The sequence below is a fragment of the Equus quagga genome, chromosome 5, assembly GCF_021613505.1.
Source record: "Equus quagga isolate Etosha38 chromosome 5, UCLA_HA_Equagga_1.0, whole genome shotgun sequence".
Taxonomy (NCBI): Eukaryota; Metazoa; Chordata; class Mammalia; order Perissodactyla; family Equidae; genus Equus; species Equus quagga.
The window spans coordinates 10,094,296-10,107,981 of NC_060271.1; the positions used below are offsets into that span (position 1 = coordinate 10,094,296).

At 49.5% G+C, this 13,686-nt stretch overlaps 2 protein-coding genes across 5 annotated transcripts in view; both read left to right on the forward strand.

The window, feature by feature from the left end:
• Positions 1 to 13,686, forward strand: part of AGBL4 (AGBL carboxypeptidase 4) — a 1,241,053-nt gene that overhangs the window by 978,316 nt on the left and 249,051 nt on the right. The gene's annotated exons all lie outside the window — the stretch shown is intronic.
• Positions 1 to 13,686, forward strand: part of BEND5 (BEN domain containing 5) — a 48,099-nt gene that overhangs the window by 19,355 nt on the left and 15,058 nt on the right. The window lies entirely within an intron of this gene.

Sequence of the window (13,686 nt, forward strand, 5' to 3'; positions counted from 1 at the left end):
CATGTGCAGTACCTGGTGCTGTAGGTGCCATGGGAGTCCCGGAAAATCCCCCCCATCTGTGATCTGTGAAAGCTTAAAGTCCATTGATTAGCACTTGGTAATCGAAGAATGATGATGTGCCAAATTCTAAGACAAATCCCCAAGAATATTATAAAAGGGTCTCTACCCTAAAGGGGAAGGGGAAGTTGTTTCTCTTTGTGGATCTGGTCCAGTCTGGTCTAGTCTTTGGAACCAGGCAGGCCTGGATTCAAACGCCAAAATCCCCACTTCCCAACTCTGGCTTCAGGAACCTTGTTTCCTTCCTTCCTTCTTTCCTTTCTTCTCTGCACCCTTCCCTTCTTCCCTCTTTTCTTCCACATGTATTTACTCGTCTCCTGCTGTTTGACAAGCATTTTGCCAGGTGGTAAGAGTTGGGCATGTTTAAGATACAGTCTTTGCCCTCTGCCCTCGAGGGGGAGATGTCCACTGACATAGTCAGCGACAGCACTGTGCATAAATACCACCACGGGGACAGGAGCACATGAGGCTGTGGGACAGCAGAGGAAAGGCACCTACCGAATTTGAGGGGATCAGGAAAGAAAGGCTTCCTGAAGGAAATGATTTATAAGCTGGAGCCTGAAGGATGAATTTTTGTTATCCAGGTAGGAGTGTGCGGGTGGGAAGAGTGAGGGGCAGTCTAGGCAGAGAGCACCTCTCTGAGCCTTGGTGTTCTCATCTGTAAAATGGAAATAATAATATCCCCCTCGCAGCCTTGGGACACACAGCACAGTGCCTGGTGTTCTGTTGATTCTCAGTTACTGTTAGCTCCTTTTCCACACCATTTAGTGGAGGGACTAAGACAGGGTCTGGTTCGGGTTTTTAACTCTGGCTCTCCCAACCAGTAATTGGCTATATGACATTGGGCAGGTTACCTAACTTCTCTGCCTCTCAGGATCTTCTATTGTAGGAGATAAAAGGGGTTATGTATATGTTTGTTCACTTGTTCATTCAGTCAGTCAGCTGAGATTGACCGTATGCTTTCTGAGCCTAGGAACTTGGGGAGATCCAAAGAAGACTCAGACATTGGAAGTTGGAGAGGGGAAGGTGATGGAGGTAAACATGTAAGCATGTAACTAAGATACAATGTAATGAGTTCTGGGGAAGGGACTAGCATTCGAAGGTGGAACTCACAGTGAGTCGGGGAAGATGCCTCCCCTGCTGTAATAGCTCCTGCTCTACACGTAACACCAAGAAACCTGTAACAACAAGGCAAACAACAGCCAAAAAGTGACTGAGAGACCCCCTCTGATTGTCAACTGCATGTGCCCTCTAAGGAGCACATCCTGTCCTGGGGTTGATACGTGGCCTGGCCTGTACCATCCTTGGCCCCATGGGCCTGGCTTGAGCATTGCTCTTGAAGGCTTGTGCTTGCTTATATTCTCCTGTACACCTTGCCTTGGACCCAGTTCAAGGGCCTTTGTCCAGCTTGGGTGCTGGATCATCCACTCTTTAGTAGGCAAATTCAGAAACAAGAGAGGCCAACAGGTCAGGAGATGTTCAGTTTTAAAAGGAAGGCTCCCTGCCAGGAGGAATCATTGCTGACTCTTCTAGGCGTTGGCATCTTGCACACGGTGGATGGGAGTGGGCAGAGGGCAAGAGCCTGGCCTCTTAAGCCTGATGGGGACCTTGGAGTGGCAAGCAGGTCCCCTAACAGCCAGGGGTTGTAGTGGTGCACCTTGTGGAGGTTGGGGGCAGAAGGGTGGGGGGGCAGCAGCAAGACGGTGTAAGAAGATGTTTCAGAGACTTCACTGGATGGCTCGCATCTTCATTTGTGCACTTATTCGTTCTTCTTTCATTTGTTCCACAAATAAATATAAGATGGGTTTAACGGGAAAGATCCTCTAGAATATGGAGTCAGGGATTTGTGAAAGAACTTAGAGAGGATATAAGCCGTTGCCCTCATGTTGCTGATAAGGAAACAAGCTCAGAAAATGTCAGTGGCCTATTCCCAGGGGGTCTCCTGAGACCTGGTGCTGTGTCCTCTCTCTGGGCCCTTGCCCCACATGGCCCTCTTTAGTCCTTGGACTTCATTATTGCTGACATGGGGGTGACCCCTCTGCCCCGCTCAAAGGACGTTTTTCTATAGAACAGAACTTTCCTTTTCTATGATCTTAGCATGGGAAGCAGCCCTCTCTGATGAGAAGGAACCTCACTCCCTACCCCGAGAGTCCCTTCTTTCAAGACCTCTGTGACAGTGTCAACATAAAATGAGGAAGCATATGGAAAGAATATAGCCCTGTGGGCAGCATATTATAAATGTGCAATAAATGGCAATCTCTTTTTCCTTTTCTCCTCTTTCTTGCCCACCCTCTCCCAAAAGAGTAAATGCTGAGGATGCAAAGAGCATGAAGAGGAAGATAATCGTGCTTTATAAAGTACAGGTTTATTTGTGTATATATCTGTTCATGTATTCTTTGATTCATTCAGCAAACATTTATTGAGGGTGTGCCTTGTGCCAGGCTTGTGTTAGGTGCTGGGAGTATAGACATGAACAAGACAGTCCCTTTTTTAAACATTCACAAGCCAGGGGGTTAGAGCTGTGTTTATTAAACCGGAGCTTGGCAGGATCAGAGAATTCCAAGGGATGAAGGGAAGCAGAACAGCAGAGAGCCCGTTCCAAGGGTGAGCTCCGGTGTATGTGGAGGAGTAGGCTCCAGGGTCTCTCTTGGTTTCCCCTCACCTAGGTGCCTTGTTCTTAGAGGTCAAAAACCAAGGCTTAGAAATCTCTTCAGTTTTTAGCACTGTAAGTACCTCTTAGAGAGTTAAATTCATTTTGGTGAGATTCAGGTAACATTAGTTCAGCTAAGGCTTGCAAGGGCTCTGTGAGGACTATAGAGAGCAGACGTAATCCCTGCCTTCAAGATGCACACACAGTCCCGTGGGAGCACAGACATACGCACCGTGACACCAGCAAAACAAAACAAGGGCTGTGCTTGCAGGAGGGAGGGGTCTGATGGTTTGAGACTGTGTGTGCGTTGTCAGGGAGTGTAGGTGGAAATCAAGAATTCTGACCAGAAGAGGCATAGATGCTAAGAAAATAGTGGTAATTCACGTGTGCATGGCACTTTACAGGTTCAAAACACCCTGACATTTTTATTTTGTTGGACTATTCCCATAGCCTTACTGCAAGGCCAGGTAAGGATTATCATCTCCATTTGAGAGAGAAGAATGCGAAAAGAAGAGAGAACGTCCCTGTTAGCCAGATCACAAGCTGGTCAAAATTTTTGAAGAAGGAGAAAGCCATTGTGACCTGCAAATCTGTCTCTTTAGAGCTGGGTTTCTGTCACCTCTATTCCCCTCTCAGCTCGTGCCTTGTGTTCTGTCCAACGTCCGTTAAAATACCAGCTTTGATCTTTAAAATCCTTTGCGGTCTGAGCTGGATCTTTAAGCACAGGTCTCTGATGGTGCATTTGAAAAGGCAGCTAATGTCAGCCAGATGCCTCCTGCTGGCTTCCCTTGTGCTGGAGGCGGCCTGGGCTTTGGCAGCAGAGATTACTTGGGTTTGAATCTCAGCTTTCTAATTCATTACCTGTGCACTTCAAGCAAGTGATTTAACCCTTCTCAGCCTCTGCTCTCTCCTCTGTCAAATGGCTGTCTTAATGCATACCACACACAGGCAGGAGAGCCAGCTGTGATTAAGAACTGTGTGGGCACTGGGGTCAGAAATACTGGGGTTTTGAACCCTGGCTTTTCCACAGTTTAATCTTGTTACTTTGGGAAGTTACTTAACTTCCTGGGCCTTAGTTTCCTCATCTGTAAAGCAGAGTCAATGATAGTACCAACCATATGGTTCCTAAGAGGATTAAATGAGTGAAAGCATGTAAAGACCTCTGTCCAGGGGCTGGCACATAGTCATTGCTCAGTGGGTCCATCATGAACGATGTAGGATCATTTGAGGATGCACGTGAGATAATGTGTGTGCGATGCATGGTATGTCACAGGCATGCATTGTCCTGCCCGGAGCACAGATGGGGTTGTCTGGCATATCATCATCTTTGGTCGAACCCTATGTCTCCTGGAGATTACTACCTGCCCTTGTAAGTCCTCAGAAATCATAGTTGAATAGTCCGTCTTACAACTACACCTGGACTTGATTTCAAGCTCACTGGTCTGTAGTTTATAGAATCTTCCCCCACCCACTTTTCCTGGGCAGAATTCTATCTTCCCAGCTCCAGTCCTCAAACACTCCTCTTGACCACGCTCAATTCTTCAGACATCACTGGTTATGGCTCAATTTCTTCTTTACCTCAGGCTCTCCTCCTGGGGCCTGTTCATGGCAGAGCTCTTTCCATCTCCTTCAGCCTTCAGTTCATTCTCACCAGTAATCAGGAGCGCTCACAAAAGTTGGGCTTTGAGAGAGAGCTGGAGAGGATGGGCAACAGACATCCTGTCAGGTCAGGTCGGCAGGTCCAGTTATAGAAGTGAGGCCCAGGAGGTCCACCCTGCCAGCCGCCTCAATTGGTGGTGGAGCGGGGCCAAAACCACGTGCCCTGTGCCTCCTTAATCTGGATGGCAGGAGAAGACCTAGCAGTGAGAACTGGAATTGTTTCTCTTAAACATCCAGGTCATCCTCCATTTTAAAGGACTTTTTGCACTGTTGACTAAATAGGAATTAGCTGCAGTTCATCCTAGACTATTGTAAGAGCTGATTTCCAAGAGGCAGGAGTCCAGGACCCTCCTTCCTCCTTCCCCCTAGAGTTCGTTTTTCTGGGACGGTGGACACGGGGCTGAGGGATAACTCTGGGCTGTCCTTTGCTCCCTTCTCGGGCAGCCACAATTTGCGGGAGTTGTCGCGCTTTTCTCCATTGCCAGATAGGAATGTGCCTGCTGGTCATTGGCTTTGGTGTGGCCGTGTGACAGGCTTGTTTTCTGCTGGACTTGCCAGTCAGAGGAAGGGAGGTGGGAAAGGTGGGAAAGGGTCCTTACAGGCAAAGGCTGGCCTTTGCACACAGGCTTTGGGCCTGGCGCCAGGTGCTCTTCATCTAGGCAGCAACCTCGGCAGTAGATAGGATCATCGGGTGAGGAAGCAGGCTCAGAGAGATTAAGTGTCTTGCCTGAGCCCACACAACTAGGAAATGGCAAAACCATTCACACTGAGTTCTGTCTCGCTGTTCCACGCGTCAGGAGTCTGAGCACACAGGCACTCACTGGGCCCCTGTGCTTCTGCAGTAGCCGTCTCCTGCCTGCCCTCATGACTAGACCTTTATGTGCTGCAGTGGGTTCTGGGACTGCTGGACCCTTGAGCTGTTGGGTGGGATGTTTCCTGCCTAATTTAAGAGTCTACCATTTCTTCATAGTTTCAGCCTTGCCAAACTTTAGGGCCTCAAGATGCCAAACAGAAAATCCCTAGTTTTTTTTTTTTTTGAGAAAGTTTATTAGCCCTAAGCTAACATCTGCTGCCAATCCTCCTCTTTTTGCTGAGGAAGGCTGGCCCTGAGCTCACATCCATGCCCATCTTCCTCCACTTTATATGTGGGACACCTGCCACAGTACGGCTTGATAATCATTGCGTAGGTCCGTACCCGGGATCCAAACTGGCAAACCCCGGGCCGCCAAAGCGGAACGCACGAGCTTAACCACTAAGCCACTGGGCTGGCCGCCTTAGAGTTTTTATAGAAATTATCTCCTTAAAGAGAACCCAATCCAACCTCTCACCCCCATCTTATAGATGGGAAAACTCAAGACCAGAGGGAATAGGACATGCCTATGCCACGTGGAATTTGAACAAATTAATCATCCTGAAGCAGTGGAAAGCTAATGTTCAGACAAGATGAATGGATGGAATCAGTCTCAGCCTCACCCCCAGGGTTCAGCAGGACCCGGAGGCCGGCCACACCCTCCCTTGCTGGTCCCAGTGGCATTCTGAGTTTGGTTGCAAGTAATTCTTAGAGTCCCAGCACCTTTGTCCTGTCAGGAGCCCCAAGGTTCACCTAGTCCAGCCTCCTACACAGGGCAGGAAGGCTTCTGTAGCCTCCCTGCCAAGTGACCACCCAGCCTCTTATAGCATTCCCCTGGAGACAGGACGCTTACTCACTGACTTCCAGTGCAGCTTCTTTCCATTATTGGATGGATCTGTAGGGAAATGATTTGTGTGGGAACATTTATCGGACTCCTCCTCTGTTCTCCCAGGTTCTGCTCTGGACACAGAGAATTCAAATAGCGAAGACCCTATTACTGCCCTAAAGAAGTCACAGGCTCATCAGCAGATGGTTGGGATGCCGCGTGAGCCTGCTGCGCTCTGGGCTTTCAGGGTGTTGGGATAGGATGTAGAGGAAGGCTCCTTCCATGCCTGGGCAGGGGTAGGTGCTGTAGGTGGCTGAAGAAGGCCCCCAAATGAGAAACGAGTTAGATTTATTCAAATGAAGTGTAAGGAGACAGCACCTCAGACAACAGGAGAACCTGAACGAAGATTTAGAGTTGTGTGAACAGCTGGCTTATTTGCGAACTGCAAATAGTGTAGTTTCTGCCTGGACTGCATAATGATGAGGTCGGTAGGAGGGAGAGAGGAGGCCGCAGAGGAAGACGAGAGCAGCTAGAGACTGTCCCACCCCTCCTGTAGGTGGTGCGTGGCCTCCTCCCCACTGGAGTGACCCTGGGTACGGTCCCTCAACCTCTGGTTGTTGTCTCCCTCTGAACTAGAGAAATCAATCAACAACCATTTAGCAAAGATCAATCCCAGATGGTCCCTGCTCTGGAACGGTTCACGGCCTGAAGAAGAAACTGAGCAAGGCCAAGGTCATGGATTGATTTGGTTGGGAGACATCAGCCACGTGATGGAATTCTGCTCCCCATAACTCCTGCCCTCGGTTGCTCACTATGCCCCACAGCAGCCCCTCAGCAATCTTGTGCCACCTACCCCACTTATTCCCATCACAGCCCCCAAGCCCCCCAACCCAGCTAATTCTGGTCCAGGACCAAAGGCCATTTCACGTGCATTCAGTGTGGGTGTGGGGCCTTCATGCTTCTTTGGCTCAGCAGACCCAAGCTCTTCCGCACATCCCTGCTGTTTGGATGCTATCTGGGCCCAGATAGTTGGGCGGGGAGAGAGATCGAAGAAATACAGGTGAGGACCCAGTCCGGTTTTCCCTGGCCACCCGCTGGCAGAGGTGAGGTGCTCCTAGAGGTGAGATGAATCCCGGGGACACCTCCTCCTCCCCACTGCACCCTGCACTATTGTGGAGTTCTTCATGGACCCCCTGGGGAAGTCAGGGGAGGTCAGAGATGAGTCGAGGGTCCACAGAGTGGGTGTTACGTGAGACACCTGGGAAATCTGAAAACTGCCGTTAGCTGAGGTGTAGGGTAGTGGAAAGAGCAAGTCTTTGGAGTCCAACAACCCTGAATTGGAGCACTCACCACCTGTGTGACTTTTGGAGAATTACTTTCCCTCTCTGAGCCTCTAAAAAGATAAGATCTGTTTTGCAGGACTACCATGAGGATTAACTTCTTTCATTCAACACATGTTTAAGGAGTGTTCGTTGTGTGCCGAGGACATTGTGCTAGGTGCTGGGGATATCAGTGAACAAAACTGTGGCTGTCCTTAGAGTTTCTGTTCCAGCCAGGGAGACATTAAACAAATCATCACTTGACAGTGGGGTGAAACGTGCTACAAAGCTAAAAAATAGGTCTAACAAAGAAGACATTCAGTAGATGTCAGTCGCCTTTCCTTCTCAGGGAGAAGCAAATGTGTCCTTTGGAATAGGCGTTTACAGTTCCTCAAAGCTGGGAAGATACCTTGACCCCATGTCTGGGGACCTGGGCTCACTCCTGCCACCCCTTTCTTGCTGGGCTTCTCCCCCGTGGAGAGGGGGCTCTCTCGGGTCCATTCCAGCTCTGCTGCTCTGTGGTTCTGACTCCCTCAGGGACCAACCCCCTTTGTGAGCATCTGAGCATCCATGCACTGCAGGGATCTCACCCAGTCCAGGACCTCAGGCTAGAACGCCGCCTTCTGCCTGTGCCTGGCAAAGCCTGCCCCAGCCCTCACTCACAGAAGGCACTCAGAAAATGGAGAAGGAGGGGGCAAAGGACCCGGAGCGCCACTGCTTGCTGTGATCCCGTCCCCTGCCTGACCGCCCCTCCACCTTCCCCAGACCTTAGCTACCCATCAGAGAGCTCACCTCTTTCTTGAAGCCTCCCAGGATCACTGAGCCATTGGTGACCTCTCCCTCCCCAAACTTGTGCGGTTCATCCTGCTCTCCACTTTCTGGTCAGTCTGGGAGCCTGGATTATGTGCCGCTTGCCTTCACCATGTCACGATAACCACCCTGCTCCAGCCCTCCCACCCAATCAGCTCCTCCCATCCATCCCTTAAACCCCATCTCAGAAGTTTGTGACCATCTTTCTGAAGCCTTCCTTGTCCCCTCCAAGTGTGGCACCCCCCGTTTGTTTCTGTTCCCAATCTTTATTCTAACCCTCGTCAGCCACACAGCATGGTCATGATCTGTTCCCTGTCTCTCTCCACTGCTGGACTGTGACTCACTCAAGGCCAACGAGCTCAGGACTGGCGCTTAGTAGGTGCTTAGTAGATTCTTACTGGGGGACTGAGACCAGACTTGTCCCCACCCTCACTGGAAGCATAATGGGGTAAGAAACAGATGTGTAGCTACAACAGCAGGCGAGAGTGACCGATGCCTTTTGAGAGGGGACAGTGGGGTCCACAGAGGGGGAGCCTCCTGTCTGGCTCTGGGTCTTTTCCTCTGTCTCTTGTCAAGGGCCTTGTGTACCTCCTTCATTGTTACATGGCAGTTACCATGCTCAGGTCCTTTCCAACAAAGTGGAATCATCTTTTTTCTACCACATCTAGCATGCCTCTGTGCCACAGTTGGTGTTCTGTATGCCCCTAAGAATTTGGGCTTGATTCACCTTGCCTTGAGGAAGAAACTAGAATTTATACCCGAAGCAGAGAAACTTCCTATTCACTTGCGAAGTAAATGGAAGAATTTAGTGCTCTTTAAGAAAAATCTAACATTATTAGCCTTTCTGCTTCAGCAGAAATGGTATTTAGTATCCAAACATATATATACATATATAGAGAGAGAGAGAGAGAGAAGAAATAGGTGATTTCTGAACCTCCTGGAAGCCACGCAAGCATTAGCTTTTTAAAAAGGTTTTCAGAAAGAACAGCATTAGTCCAATTTAAGCTAGAGAAGAACAGAGAACGGTATAATTTAATTTGTTTGTTGTGCCAACAGATGTTTGCCCAGCCCCTTCTCTGTGCCACAATTCCGATTTCACAGAGGAGGCCCCTGGGGCTTAAAGAGGAAAGATAAATAGCAAGACCAGGATTTGCACCGGGTTTTCTAACGCTAAATCCAGTGCTTGTCCAGCAAATCACAGCTATTTGTATTCGATGCAGTACTGTTTCATATGTTCTGGTCTCAGCTCCTCCAGAACTGGGCCTACCTCATTTGTCTCGGGGTCCCCAGGGCCTCCCTCAGGGCCAAGCTCCTGGTATGCGGTCAGGGACTGTGTGATGAATGGGTGCGTGAATGACTGAATGAGAAGACAAGTACTACCTTTTATACTTTTTTTAAAAAGCTGCTTTTACCCAGCTGAGAGGTTTTTCTCCACGGAAGGTATATTTTCCCCAAAATAAACCTGAAGTGGATCAAAAGGCCTCTTTTTTTTGATTCCTACTCTTCTCGCAAAGTGAAAAAAGTTCCTTTGTTACTTAAAATATCTGCGCCAGACCGTACAATGCTGTCTCTTGGCGCAAGTGCTTATTATTGTGGCTAATTTGGTCACATGTGTTTGAAAGAGAACAATGCCTCAGAAATTTTTAAAAGCAAAACAGCAATCTGAAGCGTTTGTTGTAATGAGATGTAAATTGCCAACATCGGGAGTGGAGCCGACAAAAATTTGCAATGAAGTGGTTTTTTCCCCCCCTCTTAAATTAAAAGCACTAGAGCCCCCCCTCCTTTCCCCAAAGAAACCACACGTTTTTGTTCCTTTTCTTTCTGATTTTGTTATACTAAACACCCCGCTTTACTGATTGATTTACTCCTTCGCATCGGCCATTTTCGGAGCCTCCGCCGAGCCGCTGTTCTGTGCCTGCCCCAGTGCCAGGCTCTTCCGGGGGCATTGGCAGCTGGCGTGGTGGCTGTTGGTAATCCCCATTTTGCAGGTGGGAGAGCTGAGGCTCAGAGAGATGAGGTGACTTGTGTACAGTCTTGCAGCTGGGTTCACACCCCCGTCTCCAAGATGTGCCTTTGGCTGCTCTGCCCTCCTCGTTGAGGCCGAAGCACCAGGTACCTTCTGTAGACAGTGCCGAAGGAGGCGGCTCTTGCAGAGCAGTGCTAACAGCTGGGAGCCACCAGCTATTAAACCGTGCTGACCGAGAATGTCAGGAGACCGTTTTCCTTGAGGGTCAGAAGATCCCAGGACAGTAGCCTCAGTATTTGTCAAAACTCTCTCAGTGCCTGAGGAGACCAGCGTGAGCAGAGGGGGGCGTGGGGGTGCTGTGGGCTGCAAGGACCTGCTCAGTGCTGGGCCTGTGCTGGGCCTTGGGCTAAAGAAGCCCAGCAGGGCCCCTGGCTCCCAGAAGCCACGGCTGAGTAACGGACTAGCTTGAGCACCCAAGCATGACGCCCATGGGCGGAGGAGTGAGGTGAGCCGCGATTTCCTGAGCTGCCACTCCATGCCAGACTCAGGATAATCATTTCACCAACATGGGGAACTCACTGACTCGTCAGTCTTGCCAGGTGGCTGTTGTCATTCCTCCTTTCAGACGAGCCAGCAGGGTCAGGGAGGTTAGGCGGTTATTGATGTGTAAATTGTCTGTTGAGGATGGAAGCTGAACCAGGCACTGTGCTGAGCCCTGGTCTCTGACATAAAAAGACGCAGTCCCTGCCTGCCCTCAGGCCTCACAGGCCAGCAGGGAGACAGGCATAGAAGCAAAGAGTGCATCTGATTATTTTGGGGTAGAGGTCCAAGGGACGACGGAGCTCAGCTTCCTGAGGAAGCTCGCAGCTCAGCTCAGTAGCAGGCGGCAGCCCCCGAGTTTAAACCGCAGTCTTTCTGACTCCACGTTCTAAGGAAGGAGTGGAGAGAATGACTTACCTCCCTTGGGAGGGACGGGACAGCCTCGTGGAGGAGACAGCCTTTGAGTCAGGCTTTGAATCCCTCGTGGAGTTGGATAGGTGCACATCTGTAGGGGGTAGAATGTTCTGGACAGAGGGGATGGCATAAGCAAAGACTAGGAGGCAGGAATGGTCTATGTGTGGAGAAGGGTAGGCAGGCCACTTTGGAATGTAGTCTGACTGTGGGGAGGGGCCTAGGGGAGTGGAGCCAGAGAGGTGACTCTCCCTCTGGTGTCCTTTGATGTCCCTCTGTAGCCATCTGAATTGTCATTCTGGGTAGATGTTTTCAATTTCTGCTTAACAGCCCTAATTTCTACTTCACGGGCTACAAAAAAGGTTACAGATATCTGAAAACAGCCTCCCACCCACCCCTACCCCACCCCAAACACCCCAGCTCAGCAGCAGAGCTTTATTTCAGAGTCTTTGCCCCAGCCCGTTAAAGTCCCTTCCTCCCCCCCCAGCCCTCTCTCCTCTCTCTCACGTCGTGAAGAATTTACTGAGCCTGCAGTGTGCCAGGCACTGGGCTAGGTGCCAGATCTCAAAGAGGGTGCAGCTTTGCCCTTGAAGAGCTTCACAGTCTAACATGAGCAACAGACTGCCAGGCCGATGAGTCAAGTATAGTTTGCTGGAAGTATTTGCAGTCCCCTACCTAGTAGTGATCAGGGCAAGGCCTCACAAAGGAGACCCCTAAGCTCCGTTCTGAAGTCTGACCAGGGGCTCGGCAGGCAGATGAGGTGGCGTTCAAGGCCAAGACAGTAGTACATCCAAAGGAGCTACAGCCTGGGACAGTACAGCATGTGGGGGCCCTGAGCACAGGTGAGTATCAGGGGACAGCAAGAAATGAGAGCCAGAGGGAGAGAGGACGCTGGTTGTTCTGGGCCTTCAGGAGGCTATGGTGTGTGACTTAATTTTGAGAGTAGTGGGGAGCCTAAGCAAGGAAGGACACAGTCATGTCCTTTGGCAGCCACTGTGAAGACGGAAGGAGAGAAGCAGACTGACATCCGAGTTGAGCTGGATTCATTCCCGTGTCCAGCATCTTCCTCTAATAGAAGGAAAAGGAGGCTTTAGAGGAGGGACACGATCTTGCCAAAGGTGACCTGTGAGCCTCTAGCTGCATGGACCTCCTCCTCTCAGCCCATTCCTGTATCTTGTCACTGAACATCAGAGCAGGAAGACACCTCAGATGCCAACTCAGCCATGCCCTGTAGGGAAACCAAAGTAATTGCTTAGTCCCCATCTAAGAAAAGATCAAATGCTTCACTTAAGTTTGTTTGTATCTCAGAAATTCAACCTGATATCTCACACAGAGAGCTGAGAAACTTTGGCTTCTGCTTCTGAAACTTTAGAATTGTTCATTCACTGTTGTTGTTCTTTTATTCATTTAGCAAACATTCAGAGAGCACCTACTCAGTGCCAAGTGCTGGGGACAAAGAAAAGAATAAGACCTAGGCCCAGCCCTTGAGTAGGTCAGGCACTGTTGGGAGATGCTGTGAGAAGGATGATGATGCTGTCAGTCCTTCACTCTGCCAGCTCCTGCATCTACAGTTCACTCACCTGCGGTCACACAATTAAAACACAGCAGAGCCAGGAATGGGATCTAAACTCACTATGCCAAAATGAACTGTGCTTTTTCTTTTTTTCTTTTGGTGAGGAAGCTTGGCCCTAAGCTAACTTCTATTGCCAATCTTCCTCTTTTTTTCCCCCCCCAAAACCCCAGTACATAGTTGTATATCATAGTTGTAAGTCCTAGTTCTTCTATGTGGGATGCCACGACAACATGGCTTGATGACCGGTGCATAGGTCTGCACCCAGGATCCAAACTGGTGAACCCCAGGCTGCTGAAGCGGAGGGCGCTAACTTAACCACTATGCCAGTGGGCCTGCCCTGAGCCATGCTTTTTCATCTGCACTGTTCTGCTTCCCAGTCATCTTGCCTTCAGCTTTGTGCAAGGCTCATGCTTAAATCATTGGAAACTACAGAGTCTGTCTTGCAGATGGCAGATGCCAGCAACTGAGGAATGATATTCTTGTTCTGCGCAGCCCTGTCATGAGGAATTTTAGTAACAAAATCCTTAATACCTTCCCTCCCACTAGCCAAAGCCTAGGATGTGGCAGTTGAACATAGTGTTACAACCAGATTGTTGGTCAGGACTTTAGTATGTATATAAAGAGTTGTGGACCAAGTTGTCCACATGGTTGGGGTAAGAGAAGATTGGACCATGAAATTCATTGGGTGCTCACGTTATGTGCACAGCATTGGGGACATTCTATGACAGTAGCTAAATCTCTGATCCCAGTCGACTCCTGCAGTGTCTGCAGAGGAAGAATTTCCAGGATGCTGAACTCTCCGTTGGCCTTAGAGTTGCCCTCCCGCAAAAGTTAATCAAGTCATTTGCCTTATTTACTCCTTTTCATCCTGTTTCTCTGCCCTTTGGTAATCAAGACATAATAGGTGATTTAAAAAATAGCCCATAATCTTTAAAAGCTAATGGAGAAAAAAAATCCCTCTTAGAAACCACCACCATTTATCTAGCTTTCTTTTACTGTTTAAACTGCACATAATTTGTGTTGAT